Here is a 14,618-nt window from a genome sequence, read left to right as displayed (position 1 = left end):
GAGCTACTCTATCAAACCCACGCCCTGTTGTTTGCCTTGGATACAAGCTGAAGACTCTGCATTCACACCTCTGAAAATTATTCAAGTTATGTTTAGCCACAGAAGAGGTTTTTCTGTCCCTTCTGGATGGAATTTATTTTTTAAATGTGGAGTTTGAAGGAGTAGGGAGAAAGAAAAAAGGACACTTTACTGAGTTTTCTGCTTTTGAGGACACACGCCCTTATATACCTAGAAGCTATGGGCTTAGTCCCTAAAAATGCACTCACAGATAACACTGAGAAAGTAATTTGACCTGGTACAGTCTTTCAAACCTTTCATGGACATCCTCCATGAAGACTTTTAATTTAAAATTATTTATTTTAGAGAAATGGGGATAGACAATATCTTGGAATCTCTAAGTGGAAGCAAATGTTAATACCTTCACAATAGCAGAAGACTTGATTGATACCTCTAAAGAGTAATCTCAGCATCATCTTCTTGCTTCAGTCTGAGGTAAAAGATGGACTTCCTCTGTTACCAAGATGGTAACAACAACCAAGTTGTTGACCAGATTTATCCCTACAGTAGTTAATGCTAGATGCCTACGGCTCTAATGGCTTTTGAAAGTGGGAAGGGGCTATAAATCAATGGTTGAATATTGCTAGTTTCTGTGGCTTAGGCTTCAAAACGAAGGCAAGGACAGTAGCAATTTAAAGGATTTAGTTTCTTAGTGACCAAGTATTTCCTTTTTCACACATACACTTAACTCACTGGGTGATGGTGAGTGTGACAATCACTCAGGCAATTTGAACACTTGCAAAGTGTTCTATCACAGTAACCGATGGAGGTTCTTTAATGGAGGCTTCCTCATGACTTATCTTTTCTTCTGGTAAAGGGACAGTTTGTGAGTGTTCTCCAAAACCTAAGTGGGGGAGAGAGAGAGAGAGAGAGAGAGAGAGAGAGAGAGAATATCACATAATGAGTGAACCAGGATTGCTGATTTGTGGATTGTGGGACAGTCTGTGTTTCTCAAAGTAAGGAAGGGAGGGCAGGGCAGGATTAACATCACTTATGTTTTCAACACACAGGCAAAACAATGGTAGATCTTAGAGCTTAAGTAGAGTAGATTTCACAAGTTGCTTCTCTGGAGTATAGGTTTTTTTGAAGCAAAATTTTAAGAACGTCGAAGGGCACTTAACTTTTTTTTTTTAAGATTTTATTTATTTATTTGACAGAAAGAGACACAGCGTGAGAGGAAACACAAGCAGGGGGAGTGGGAGAGGGAGAAGCAGGCTTCCCGCGGAGCAGGGAGCCTGCTGAGCAGGGAGCCCGAACACTGCCGTGTAAATTATTCAAATAAAGTCTCAAATGCTAAATGTTGATGCAAAATAATGGCTTGAGTTCATGGAAAACTTGACAACTTGGCTATTCTGGTCCAAGTCACTGGCATATCTAACCAGGATCGTTCTTGTTCTCCTCTTGCCTCTCTGTAGCCCAGTCTCCACAAAGCAGGCAAGACAACTTTGAAAACATAACGTGACTCACATTGAACTGAAAACTAGAACTTCATGTTACACTCAGAACAAAATTGAGTCTCTCTCTTGTGGCCTGGGTGGCTCTGCTTGAGCTTGCCCCCGCCTCTCTGGGGACTTCATTTCGTCCCACTTTCTTACTGGCTCCTAATGCCCCAGCCCCATGGGCTGCCTGCCATCCTTCAAACAAGCCAAGTTCATATTTCTTTGCACTTGCTACTTCCTTTTATTTAGGACTGCTTGTCCTCTACCAATTTCAATGCCTGGGTCCACCTTCTCATTTGCGTCTCTGTTGAAAGTCATCACCTCAGAGAGAGCTTTCCTGGAACATTCAATCCAAGCCAGTACCCTCCCTCTGCCTCTCATTTCATTGTCTTATTTTCTTTATAGTACTTACCATTACTTAAAAATACAAAATAGATTTATTTTGTTGAGGCATTCATTTTCTCCTTCTTAGTAGGATTTAAGCTCCCCAAGGGAAAAGACTTTATCTTATCCAGAATTATATCTCCAATCTTTAAACAGTGCCCCTGCCACAGGAATAAGTACTCAAAAAAAAAAAAAAAAAAGCTGTTTGGACTAGCAAATGAGTGAAAGTACTAGCTTTCACTGAGATTTCACATGCTGGATCCCATCATGAAATATAGAATGTTGGAGGGGAAAAGTATCATATTTCTTAGACTCATTGGGCCTCCCTTAAACACAATCTCAAATCTTGCTCTTTTGTGAGCAGATGAAGAGAGACGCCATGGAAGACATAGGCTGTGATATTTGGGAATGCCTGTAACTGGAGGGAGGGAAGGAAGAAGCTTCAAAAGCCAATGACATGTGGAAAGGGAGAGAACCCTGGAACACAGCAGTGCATCTCTCTGGACGTAGCACCTGATTAATTCACGTTAATTGTTCTGTCCCTTGGGCACAGAGAAGGACTTTGGGCTCGGATTATGGACTCAAGTCCTATTCTTGCTACACATTCTGAACAAACCTGAACTAGGTATAGACTCTTGCGCCTGTTTTATCATCTGTGAAATGGGAATGCCAATAAAAAGAGCTAACAATTTTATTGGGTCTTTATTCCAAGCCCTCTATAAATATTTGCACATACTGTTTTGCGTAGTTCTTAAAATCATCCCCACGGCATGGGTGTTGTTGCTACACCCGCCCCCACCCCCATGTCAGAGACGGAGATCAAGAGGGATTTGATGATTATTGAAAGGCAGTAGCTGAGCTGGGATTGAGGCTTCCTATCAGTTGAACTAGGAATTTAGGATCTTAATGGGTAGACTGTGTGGTTTTTACCCTTTTAACATAGTTGGAGAACAAAATGAAGTAACTATGTAGCTCTGATTGAATGTACCACACTGTCTTGTAATTGTCATAAACACATAGAACCTCCACCACTAGACTGCGTGAGTTTCAATGTTACAAACACACTTTTTATCCACCTCTGTGTCTCCAGGATCCAGTGCATGGCTCATAAAATTAAATAAGCTCCCTCTCCTTCCTCACTCCCTTTGTTGCTTTCTTTCTCCTCTAGAGACAGACATTACAGGTGCCATAACCCAGAGGGTCATAACAAAGGTGTTCCTGTGGAAGGAGTGAGAAGTGGATCACATCCTGGGCAAACTCCCCAGCTTTTCCTCTTTCAACTTGCTGACAGTCCACACTGCTGCTCGGGCTTCCTGCAAATCCCGCTTTGCCAAGAACTTTGTGTGATTCCCAGGCAGGTTCGGGTAAGTGCTATGTTTAGAGCACAACTGTAAGTAGGCAGGAGTTTTAAAATTCTAGGAAGTATCATTAGCTCTGCCTGAAGCACAGGGCTTGGCTTCATTAACTTCACAAAGTGCAGGAACAAGGCTCCGGGCCGCACATTGTATTTAGATTCAGTGGTGTCAATTTCACGTAAAGGGGGAAAGGCTCTGTGATCCCGGACCAGGCAGGGATTCAACAAATTCTATAGGTTACACAACGTTTAGGGAACAGATTTTTTTTTTTTTTTTTTTTTTTTTATAGTGCTGCCTCCTGTTGAAGTTATGGGGGAAATCATTTAGCTCTTATTTGCTTCGTTCTATATTAAGATCCCAAAGGAAATGTAAACAGCTGTTCTCAGCTGTGTGCTTTTGTTTATTAGTGTTTTAAGTTTATGTTTGTGCAATATGTAAAATCTCTTTGGATCCTTCTATTTATATAGATAGTAAATAATAATGTGACAGTCAACACACCAGGGTATATTAATCATTCTTGGCAGGTAGAGAGCTGCTACTCATTCTGCAAATAGAGGGAATAAGAGCATTAATGCTCTCAAGAGCATTAAACGGCATGCCTTGGATCAGTGGATCGGACAGTCATGAGCAAGACTGAGGAACAAAGTCTAAAAACCTGAAAACTTCCTCATTAACTCAGTAATCAGAATCCGATTATGTAGAAGCAGATTGGAAAGAAAACAAGAAAGCAGGCTGATACTTCCAACTAAAAATAAGCTCGGGGAGTTTTGAAATTGTTTACCTTAGCTGTCCTCTGCCTTTTAAATGACCTTGACTGGATAGCCAGTTGGGATCCTTAAGGCTGATCTCCTTTTCCCTAAGCAAAAAGACTTTCACAACCATTAGAGGAAGTTGAGTATTTGGAAGGGAAAGGTTGTGCCAAAACATCTGGACTTTGGCTAATTTCACTTCTTTATCTGTCAATGGTCCTTGAGAAACGAAAACACAGTCACTCTATTGTGGAAAGGTACAAACTGTAGGAATAGGCAAATGGATTCACTTTTCGATGTTGTGATGAGCTTGTGTGCATTCAAATTTTTAAAATTCCACAAATAAATACTGGGCAAGCCTACCCATTCATGGCACTCTGCACAGACTCAGAGGGCCGGATGGAGTGCTGGAGATTACCCAGAATCCAGGCTCCATTTAACAGATGAAGAAGCAGAGACTCTAGACCGAGATGGGGAACTGCTTGCTTATATTTCTATCCAGTAGCACAAGGATGACTTGAACCCCGGCTCGCTTAATTCGTAGTACTCTTCTCAAGTTCTATCCACAATTTCTCACCACCACCGTCGCTGATTTTCCATGCCTCACAGAAAGTCATTCAACCAGCACATTGCAAAACACAGATTTTTGGACTCTTAGTCCGCTAGTCTTTCCACCTGCCACCATCATATTTTGTGCTGGATGTTTTGCTTTCTTTCTTTCCTTGTTTTGAAACAGCAAATAAGAGAATTGTGCCAGTGTACCTTCTGGCCTCTAGATCTTACTCTGCACAATGACATCCTAATTTCTGTTTGTAGAGTGAAAATATTTCATAGAAATCGTGGGTTGCAAGGAGAACCACAGAAAAAGTCCCAAGGCATTCTGCGGATGGAATTGATTTTTCAGAATTGTCTCCTATGTTCTGAAAGGAGACAGGTTGGCAACCGGCTCCCTGGAAATGAGGACCATATTAATTATTTATTATAAGTTATATCCATTTACACAGAGATACAACAAAAGCAGGTTTGGACATGTTTATTAATTATCCCAAAGCAATTTTTTTTTAGTACTTGACTTCTTATTATTCTATAGTCAATGCAGGAAATCAGAGAAAAATGACTTCCTTTCAAGGTACATTGAGAAAGAATTGTTTTAAATTATCTGCCAATTCTGAGAGATAGCAGTGTTTTCTTTTAAAATCACAGCTAGATCTCTCTGGCGTTTTCTTCTTAATTGTCCTGTAGAATCCTGAAGAAAAGAAAACACAGGGAGATTCCTGAAAGACAAGCTACAGGAAGTTGTTGTTTCTAAAAATGGAATTTCTTTTCTATTGCAAGGGAGGGCATATTGGTAGTCCCAAACTATTTTTTTTTTTTAATAGTTCTGATGAACTGAGTGCAATGTGGAAAGGGAACACCACTCGGCAAGGACCTTGGGGTCATTACCAAGTAGGGAAGAATTAGTCAGAATGATTCTGAGGGCAAGAGGTGCCAAGGACTGAGCTGAGTTGGTGGTGTTAGGGCATAATAATTGAGTTTCTTGGTGACTTATGTTCTTATTTTCCAAAGTAATGTGAGATGGCATATAAATAAAGGTACGTTAAGGAGATCAAATGAAGAGTAGAAAGTTAAGCCTCATATAGAGGGCTCTTTATGAATAGACTACCTTGCTGCCAGGCCCTGAGCCTGCCTCTTCTACCTGGTGCCTCTGATAACTCTGAAGACAGTTCCTGATACTTCTTGGTGAATGGCACCTATTGTTCATATCAGAACAGGAGAGTCTTCTTTCCTTCCCTCTGCCACCCCATTTTTCATTCAAAGTACAATTTATATGCAGTGAAATATACAGGTCATAAGGATAGAATTGGATGAGCTTTGACAAATGTATGCATCCATTTGACCTAGACCCCAGTTAAAGTATAGAACATTTCCAGAAAATTCTGTGGTGCCTGTTACCTCCGAAGAAATAATTTATAGGTTTTAAAAATAATTTATTTGTTTTCCTTGGTGACCTGGCAACATTTCTGTAGCTTCTTTTGTCAGATACTGGGAATCAAGACTGTATGAGGCCATAGTGCTTTCAGTGGTCTTGGCTGATTGGATCATTTAATGAATTTCTCGGTGGTAGTTATCACTGATAATATTAAACAAGCTCTGCAAATAAGGTGACATGGCCAGAATGCCTAGGCCCTCAGTGTAAAACCGTCACTTTGCCTTCTGTAGGAGCCATGTGTCAATGTGTATTAAAACAAAACGGTCCTGAATGCCAAGGGTGTTCTCTGGCTGTAGGGCAAGAAATGTTGTGAGCTGGCTTTTTATGACTCTCCTGCTGCTTAAGCAAATTCTCATATCTCTCAAAGGAGTGAACTTAATTTCGGGATGCATACGCACTGGGGAAATAAAGTCTCACATGGGGAAGCAGGCTGAATTCTGTGTATTTTTATGGCTGGCTCTTGAAAAGTCTTTGAGCTGGAGATACCATTCACACCGTGGAGTAGCCTGGTCATGTGACAGGCTTGCTGAAAGTCGCTCAACCAAGGTTTTGTTGCAAGGCTCTCAAATGCTGGGCTCTGGTAGAACCTATGTCGACTTTATGGCAAGCGTTATTCAACGTGCTCAGTCTTTGGGGACCAAAGTGGTATATAGACACTACCTCTAAAATTCCACTCCTACTACCAGGCCTGTGAAAATGCTTGTTAGGGAAAGAGAGAGATAGAGATTTATCCTGCTTCTCAAAATTAAAGATGCCTTTCCTATACCAGGGCCTCCTGAGAAACATGAACTTTCTTTAAGTGTAGTTAGTGCTGGCAGCAAAAGTACCAGCAGAGGAGCTGTTTAGCTGGAACTGGGCTGAGGTGTTATAGTTTATTTTAGATTAATGGGCTTCTCTGGTTTCATTCCCAAAGTCCCTACCGATGGATGTCGACACTTTTCAAGTTCTGGAGCAATTATACCTGCCCTGGGTTTCTAGCAGGACTCTGCCTGCAGATGTTGTCATTCATTTATCTGGGCCATATGAGTTGTTTTCTTAAGGATAAAAGATGTAAGATGAAAGAATGATAGATTCCCACTGGGAGACTGTGCTGACTAAAATTTGTTGATGTAGTTGTAGAAACTCCTTGCATAACATTAAGAGTACATTCATTCTCGAGGCATGCAGCTAAAAAAGACTTAACCCTGCTGAAGGAGTTTTGGAAGGATGTAGTTGTGAAGCTTTGAGGGTGTCTTGGCATTATTCATGAGGCACCATGGTCTAGGAATGCAAACTGGATTGAGAACCCAGACGCCAGTGTTCAAGTCTCAACGTCACTGATAAATTGATGAGTCACTTGCAAACAGGTTAGAAAGAGATACATGCTGACTTCTTTTTTGGCTATAAATTTTTATGTAGGTAGGTAGTATCGAATCAAAATCAGTTTTATGGGAATGAAGTTAAAATTTCAAGACTGGCAATAATGATGATCTGAAACTCACATAAAAAATTTCTATCAGCAGATCCTTAACAGAATGTGACTTATGCTTTTTGCAATGATGGAGTAGTTTATACAGGCTGATGATTCTGCTTAGACACCAAAACAGCTAGGTAAAATTTAAAAACAAAACAATGCAGCCCCCCCACCCCGGGTGTTTTAAGGCCTTGGGGAGCAAGAATGATTTTGAAGAAAAATGCATCCTGATGAGCAATATGCCCAGCTACTTTTCCCTGTGAGACATTTACTAACTTGTAAGAGGTGTGGCCCCAGTAGAAGAGAGACAGCTCAAGTCTTCTATAGTCTAACTAGGTATAGGAGACAAAAACTGGTATTCAAACTAAGCTAGCTGGAACTTGAGGGTTTAACATCTCAGAGGAAAGGGACTCCTGTAAAGTGATTCTATAAAACTGTATACAGGTTTTACCCTCAAAGCATTTGTTTACAAAATCATAAACTACATGGAGTGAAAGCATACATGAGAAGCAGGGAGCAGCAGCTAAAAACTAAAATGTTAATTAAGCACAGTTCTTTAGGAAGCTCATGATGCTGGGGAGACAAAATTTGAATTCCAGGGCACTTTAAAGGAGGTTCCTGGCGAACATGCCAGTATCCCATTTGAGAGTCTTAGGAGGCTATGTCCTAGGAGCAAAGCAAAAATTAGAAGTAGATCAGCCCTTTCCACAACAGAAACTCAGGCTGAGTCATTTTAATTCTTGGTTGGATCATGGTGATTTGGTCCCTAAACTACTTGAGTTTCAGAAGAAAATAAAATTTTCTCTGAGTAAAATAGCAGAGCACAGATCCTCTGCAGTAGTTCATTTACAATGCCCAGCATTCATTCAAAATTATGAGATTTACCAGGAAGCAGGGCAAAATAAAGGTAAACTGAGGAGAAAAAAATAGCAAAGAAAAATAGGCCCATAGGTGATCCATGGATCAAAATTATTAGTCATGGAATTTACAATAAATGCAATTTCTTTTTAGAGTGATGAAAAATGTCCTAAAATCAATTGTAGCAATCATTGTGCAACTACATGAATATACTTCCACCCATTGTATTTTACACATTCAGTGGGTGAACTGCTCTATATGTGAATCATATCCTAAATAAAGCTGGCCAAACAAAATCCTAAAAAATAATCCACCGGAACAATTCAACAGTACTAAATTTGTACAAAACAAAAAGAAAGCATCAAAATATACAAAGCAAAAATTAACAAAATTTTCAAAAGAAATAGAGAAATTCACAATCACAGAGGCAGATTATAACACAATCCTCTCAGTAACTAACAAAACAAACAGATAAACAAAAAGTAAAACTAAAAAGTTGATTTATTAATTGACCTAATTGATCACTACAGTCGATAAATGCAATGTCCACATTTAAGTACAGAAGGAACATTTGGCAAAATTGATCATCAGCTGAACCATAAAGCAAATCTCAACCAACTGGAGAGGATTAAAATCTAGCAGGTTATATGCTCTGCCCAGGATGGAAATAAGCTAGAAAAATTTGATTAAAAGCTAAGTAGAGGGGTACCTGGATGGCTCAGTCATTAAGCGTCTGCCTTTGGCTCAAGTCATGATCCCGGGGTCCTGGGATCGAGCCCTGCATTGGGCTCCCTGCTCAGCGGGAAGCCTTCTTCTCCCTCTCCCACTCCCCCTGCTTGTGTTCCCTCTCTCTCTGTCTCTCTCTCTGTGTGTCAAATAAATAAATAAATAAATAAATAAATAAAATCTTTAAAAAAATAAAAGCTAAGTAGAAATCCTTAAATGACAGAAAATGTAAAAATAAATATAAATAATGAGTTGTTCAAAAACATCATAATACAAATTAGAAAATATTTTAAGCTCAATGGAAAAGAAAATATTTTACATCAAACCTTTGAGAATGTAAGCAAAGCCTTGCTTAGAGAATTTAAAGCTGTGATTGGAAGTCGTAGAAATTAAGAAAGCTTAAATGTTAATGATCCAAGTATCTAGTTCAAATAATTAGAAAAAAACAAAAAATCAGACCCAAAGAGAGTAGAAATAAGAAAATAATAAACATAAGATAATTGATAAAGTTAATAAAGTAGAAAATAAAGATAGAATGGATGTGATCAACAGTCAAAAGTTGGTTACTTGGAAATATTATTAAAAGTGGTAAAATTCTGGTTAAACAGATTAAAAAGAAAAAAGTAGTGAGAAATCAATCACCTGACAAAAATCACAATATAATGAATGAGAAACATCATTATAGATACTATAAACAATGAAGAGATAATAAAATAATTTTACGAGCAACATTATTCCAATATATTTTAAACCTTAGATTGAAGGAGCAATTTTCTGCGTGTGAAAAACAAACTACCAAAAGTGACACAAGGGATAGATAATTTGAATAGGATGATATTCATTAAAGTAATAAAATTCATAATGTAAAAAAATCCATCAAAGAAAACTTCAGACACAAGTGGCTTTGCTGGTAGTTTTTTCCCAAACATTAAAGGAGAAACACATCAGCCCCATAAACTGTGGAAAACAAGCAGAACTTTCCAAATCGAAGTCAGTCTTTCTCATGATCATTGGTAGAAAAACCCTAAACAAAATATTTGCAAATAAAACCCATCATTGTATAAAACGCATAGTATCACAACCACGTTGTGTTCATATCAGAAGAGTATGGCTAATTAACATTTAAAAAATCAATCAATTCAAACTCTCAAATTAGCAAGACAAAGGAGAAAATTATATGATTATCTCAATAGATGCAGAGAAAGCGTTGATAAAATCCAATATATTTTCATAATTAAAAAAACAACTTTTTAGCGATACTGAGTAGAAGAGAACTTTCTCATCTAAAGAGATGATAAAAAATATATATATAAAAGAGCATACTTAATGGTGAAATAGTGAAAGTAGTGCTAATATTAGGATGGAGTCAAGGAAGCTCATTATCACCACTTCCGTAGTAGGCAACATCCAACATGGCCCCCATTGATCCCTGAATCCTGCTATTCATCCTTTTGTGTCACCCTTCCCCCTTGAGTGAAGGCTGGACATACTGATTCACTTCTCAGAAATTAAATATGGCAGAAGCGATGAGATGTTATTCTGAGATTAGTTTTAAAAAAAACTGTCACTTACATCTTTGCTCTTACTCTCTCTCATTCTCTTAAGTCACTCTCCATGGGAGAAGCCACCTGCCATGACTTGACACAGCCCTATGAAGAAGCCGGGCCTGCTAACATGTGAGTGAGCTTGGAAACGAATCACCTCCTCCACACTCCTCCTTTGGGGTCTTCAGTTAAACCGTGGCCTCTGCCTACTGCTTTGGTCAAAGTCTCATGAAACACCTTAAACCAGAGGCACTTAGATAAGTTTCACCCACATAGATGGCCTATGAAATAATAAATATTCACTGTCTTTTTTAAAAAATAGTATTTTATTTATTTATTTGAAAGAGAGACAGCAAGAGCAAGAGACGGAACACAAACAGGGGGAGTGGGAGAGGGAGAAGCAGGCTTCCCGCTGAGCAGGGAGCCCTATGCAGGGCTCGATCCCAGGACCCTGGGGTCATGACCTGAGCCGAAGGCAGCCGCTTAACGACTGAGCCACCCAGGCGCCCCAATATTCATTATCTTAAGCTACTAAATGTAGAGGCAAGTTGTTATGCAGTAATAGATAACTAATACAACTTCTATTCAGCATTGTCTTGTCAGTCTTAGAATGCTCAATAAGACAAGAAAAGACGTTATCATTGAGTATATAGAAAATAAGTATGATTTATTATACTCGTAGGTTACAAGATCAATATACAAAGAATGATTACATTATACTCATACAGATATAGGTATGAATATATATTAGCAATAAACAATTTAAAAATAAAATTTAAAACAGATCAAAAAAGCACTGATAATAAAGAGGTTGGTACATTAAGCCCTATGAAAGTTAAGATTTTCTATTTATCAAAAGATAGCATTAAAAGACCATAGATTGGGAGAATATATTTTAGAACATATATTCAATAAAATAAATTTATTCAGAATATATAAAAAGCACACACTAATCAAACACAAAAAGATAACCCACCATTTAAAACTGGGCAGAAGTCTTGAATAGGCATTTCACAATAAAAGGATATCCAAATAGCCAATAACCATATGAAAATTGCTCAATATTATTAGTCATCAGAGAGTGCAAATCAAAACTCCAATGAGATACCATTCATTATATACCAAACAGAATGGCTAAAAATATATAAGTAAATAAGTAAATAATAAATAAATTGGAATCCTAAATGTCAGTGACATTGTGGAACATATCAGTGACAGTGTGGAAAAATGGGACTCTCCTATATCACTAGCGAAAGTGTAAACTGATGCAACCACTTTAAGGAACTGTTCACAGTATCTATCAAAGCTATATTTATGGCTTTTCTCCCACATAGCAATTCCACCTTTAAGTGTATACCTTAAAAAGAAGCCTGTATATATATATGCATCAAAGCACATGTGAAATTGTGTCCATAGCATCATTATAAATAAATGCTACAAACTGGAAGTAATACATAGTAGAATGGATACATTGTGATCTGTTTGCACAATGGAATACTATACAATAGAGAAAATAAGTAATTCCTGTTAAATAACATGAATGAATTTCAAAACTTAAAGAAACTATATACAAGAAGTATGTTAGTGGTCTCCTATTTTTAAAAAGTGCAAAGCCAGCCCGAATGAATCCATGGTGTTAGAATTCAGAAGAGTTGCATTCTTTAGTTGGTAATGATGGTGGTGGGGGGCCAGGTATGAAGGAGGGTTTTGAGTTGCTGTAATATTCTGTTTCCTGTTCTGGGCCGTGGTTAGACAAGTCACTCTGTGAAAACTCACTGAGCTCTACTGATTCATGCGCTGTTTTTCATGTATGTTATATTTCAGTAAAATGTGGATTAAAAAATTCTTCTTAAAGGTCACAATTTTTCTTGTTGGAGTAAACTCATTATGCCCAAGGCAGGGGCAGTAAGCTCAGAAGGCACAGTGCCCAGCAGGTAAAATGAGGGGACTGAGCCTCGAGGGAACTCCGGCAAGGTGGCATCTGCCGGCCTGCTCCATCTAGATGGCAGTCACCGCCGCTCAGTCCACGGTGGCCTTTCGGGAATGCGCTCCGCAGGGAGCCCGACACGGAGCTCGATCCCAGGACCCCGAGATCATGACCTGAACCCAAGGCCAATGCTTAACTGACTGAGCCACCCAGGGCCCCAGGCGCCCCGAATTAGAAGTCTTTAAAACACTACAGAAAGAGAGAAGAGGAGGGACTCGTACAAAGCTGTGGGGCCCTCTGACATTTACGCTCTTCATAGAAAAAAGGAAGAGCCAAGCAGGTGGTTTACAATGAGCAGCCAGTGGAGAAAAAAACAAGGCAGGTGTAGATTCACAGAAGCCCACAGACACAATACATTATGAAGGAGGAGAGAAAAATGAAAGTACCGTCTTGGATCAGTGACCACTCTATAAGATGGAGCCCCCTGGGGCTTTAACACTCACGCTGGGTAACGGTCTAGGCCCCAGCTCTTCTTCAGGCATATGGCATACCATTCTTTCCTTTGTTCATGACATTACAGGCACACTGGTCTTCTTCCAGACTCAAGCAAACCAAACCGGCTCCCATCACTGGGGCTTTGTCCTCACTATTGTTTCTATTTGGAAAACATCCCTCCTGGCATCTCCCTTGATTGGCTCCTTATCCTACACATCTCAACTTAAATACCACTCCTCACAAAGGTCTTCTTCGTGGATTCCTCAAAAAAGCAGACCCTGCTCCCAGCCTCTCTCGTCTTGGTCTGTTTAATTCCCCATCAGTACTTAGCAGCATCTGAAATCACACTGTGTACTTGTTCGTTTGATCTTTTATCTTCTGTCCCTTAAGGAGAACAGAGTTCCATGAGGGCAAGGATGTATTTGACCGTGTCCAATGCTGATCCTAACATCTGGTAAAGTGTCTCTTTTGGTTGAATAAGTAAATAAATTAGGGGAAGAAAACCGATTGAGTTCGGGATCATAAACCTGATGGCAATATTAGAACACAGCGATATATTCTTATCTGTCCTATTTTATCAGTCGGCTAGCGCTGCCATTAAGAAAATACCACAGGCTGGGTGGCTTAAACAACAGAAATTTATTTCTCACAGTTCCGGAGTCTGGAAGTTCAAGATCAAGGTGTTCTCAGGTTTGGTTTTTTTTCCCTGAGGCCTCCTCCTTTGCTTGCAGAGGGTGCCTTATTGCTGTGTCCTCCCATGGCCTTTCCTCTGTGCATGTGTTTCCTGATACCTCTCTCTTCTTATAAAGACAACAGTCCTGTTGGAATAGGACCCCCACCCCCCTTATGGCCTCATTTAATCTTAATCTACCTCCTTAAAGCCTCTCTCTTCAAATAAGTCTTCATTGGGGGTTAGGGGTGCAACATATGAATTTGGAGGGGTGAGGCACAATTCAGTCCATAATACCCGCGTTTATCTCTGGCATGTTCACTCTCCTACCGTGTGGGTCTGTGACCTGATTCCATAGCATGACTGAGCTCCATTCGTAATCTACTTGAATTGGCTGAGAAGGGGGTAGGTAGAGTCCTCATTTAGTTAGATATAAATGGCTTTGCTGAGAATCAATGCTGAATCTAGAGAACAGAAACAGATAGTATGCTCTTTTCTTTAAAAAAAAAAATTCTACCAGGAAACTTTGATATTTTCATCATCCACTCCAGAACATTTGCTTTTTTCCTCCAAAGATGTGAAAATTCAAGCATGAAATTCTGTTATTAAAGACCTCATTGTTTCTCTTCAAATAGCATGTAAGACCTGGAAATATATTTAATTATCTAAAGGGACCATGTTATAACTAATGATTGACTACTACATTGCTTAGGTAGGGGAAAAAATCATGGTGCATTTAATTTTGTTGAGTAGTGAGCAGTGACTTCTTTCTGATTAATGGTTTCACACTAAGTGCTTCTCATTTTGCTCCCTAAAACAATAAAGTTTAGGTATATTTAGAATAACCTTCACCTTTCAACTTGGAGAGCTCTCTTGGTCTGCTTGTGTCTTCATTATTCACCTGGAAAACTGCATCAAACAATGGCATGACACTGAAAGGAAAAAAAAGACTGCAATTTTTCCAGGTTTTC

At 39.2% G+C, this 14,618-nt stretch overlaps 1 long non-coding RNA gene across 1 annotated transcript in view; it reads right to left on the bottom strand.

The window, feature by feature from the left end:
* Positions 1-746: 746 nt before the first annotated feature.
* The window catches only part of LOC141371287 (uncharacterized), an 84,355-nt gene continuing 70,483 nt past the window's right edge, over positions 747-14,618 (bottom strand). Inside the window, exons 2-3 of the long non-coding RNA XR_012376119.1 lie at positions 14,500-14,579; positions 747-901 (exon numbers count right to left, since the gene is read on the bottom strand). This is a non-coding gene — a long non-coding RNA (uncharacterized lncRNA). The remainder of the gene's footprint in view (positions 902-14,499; positions 14,580-14,618) is intronic.

Source organism: Callorhinus ursinus, unplaced genomic scaffold, assembly GCF_003265705.2.
Source record: "Callorhinus ursinus isolate GAN/ISIS: 27379988/994484 unplaced genomic scaffold, GSC_fseal_2.0 scaffold1, whole genome shotgun sequence".
NCBI lineage: Eukaryota > Metazoa > Chordata > Mammalia > Carnivora > Otariidae > Callorhinus > Callorhinus ursinus.
Note: the sequence above shows the minus strand (reverse complement) of the source record. Positions and strands in the feature narration are given on the sequence as shown.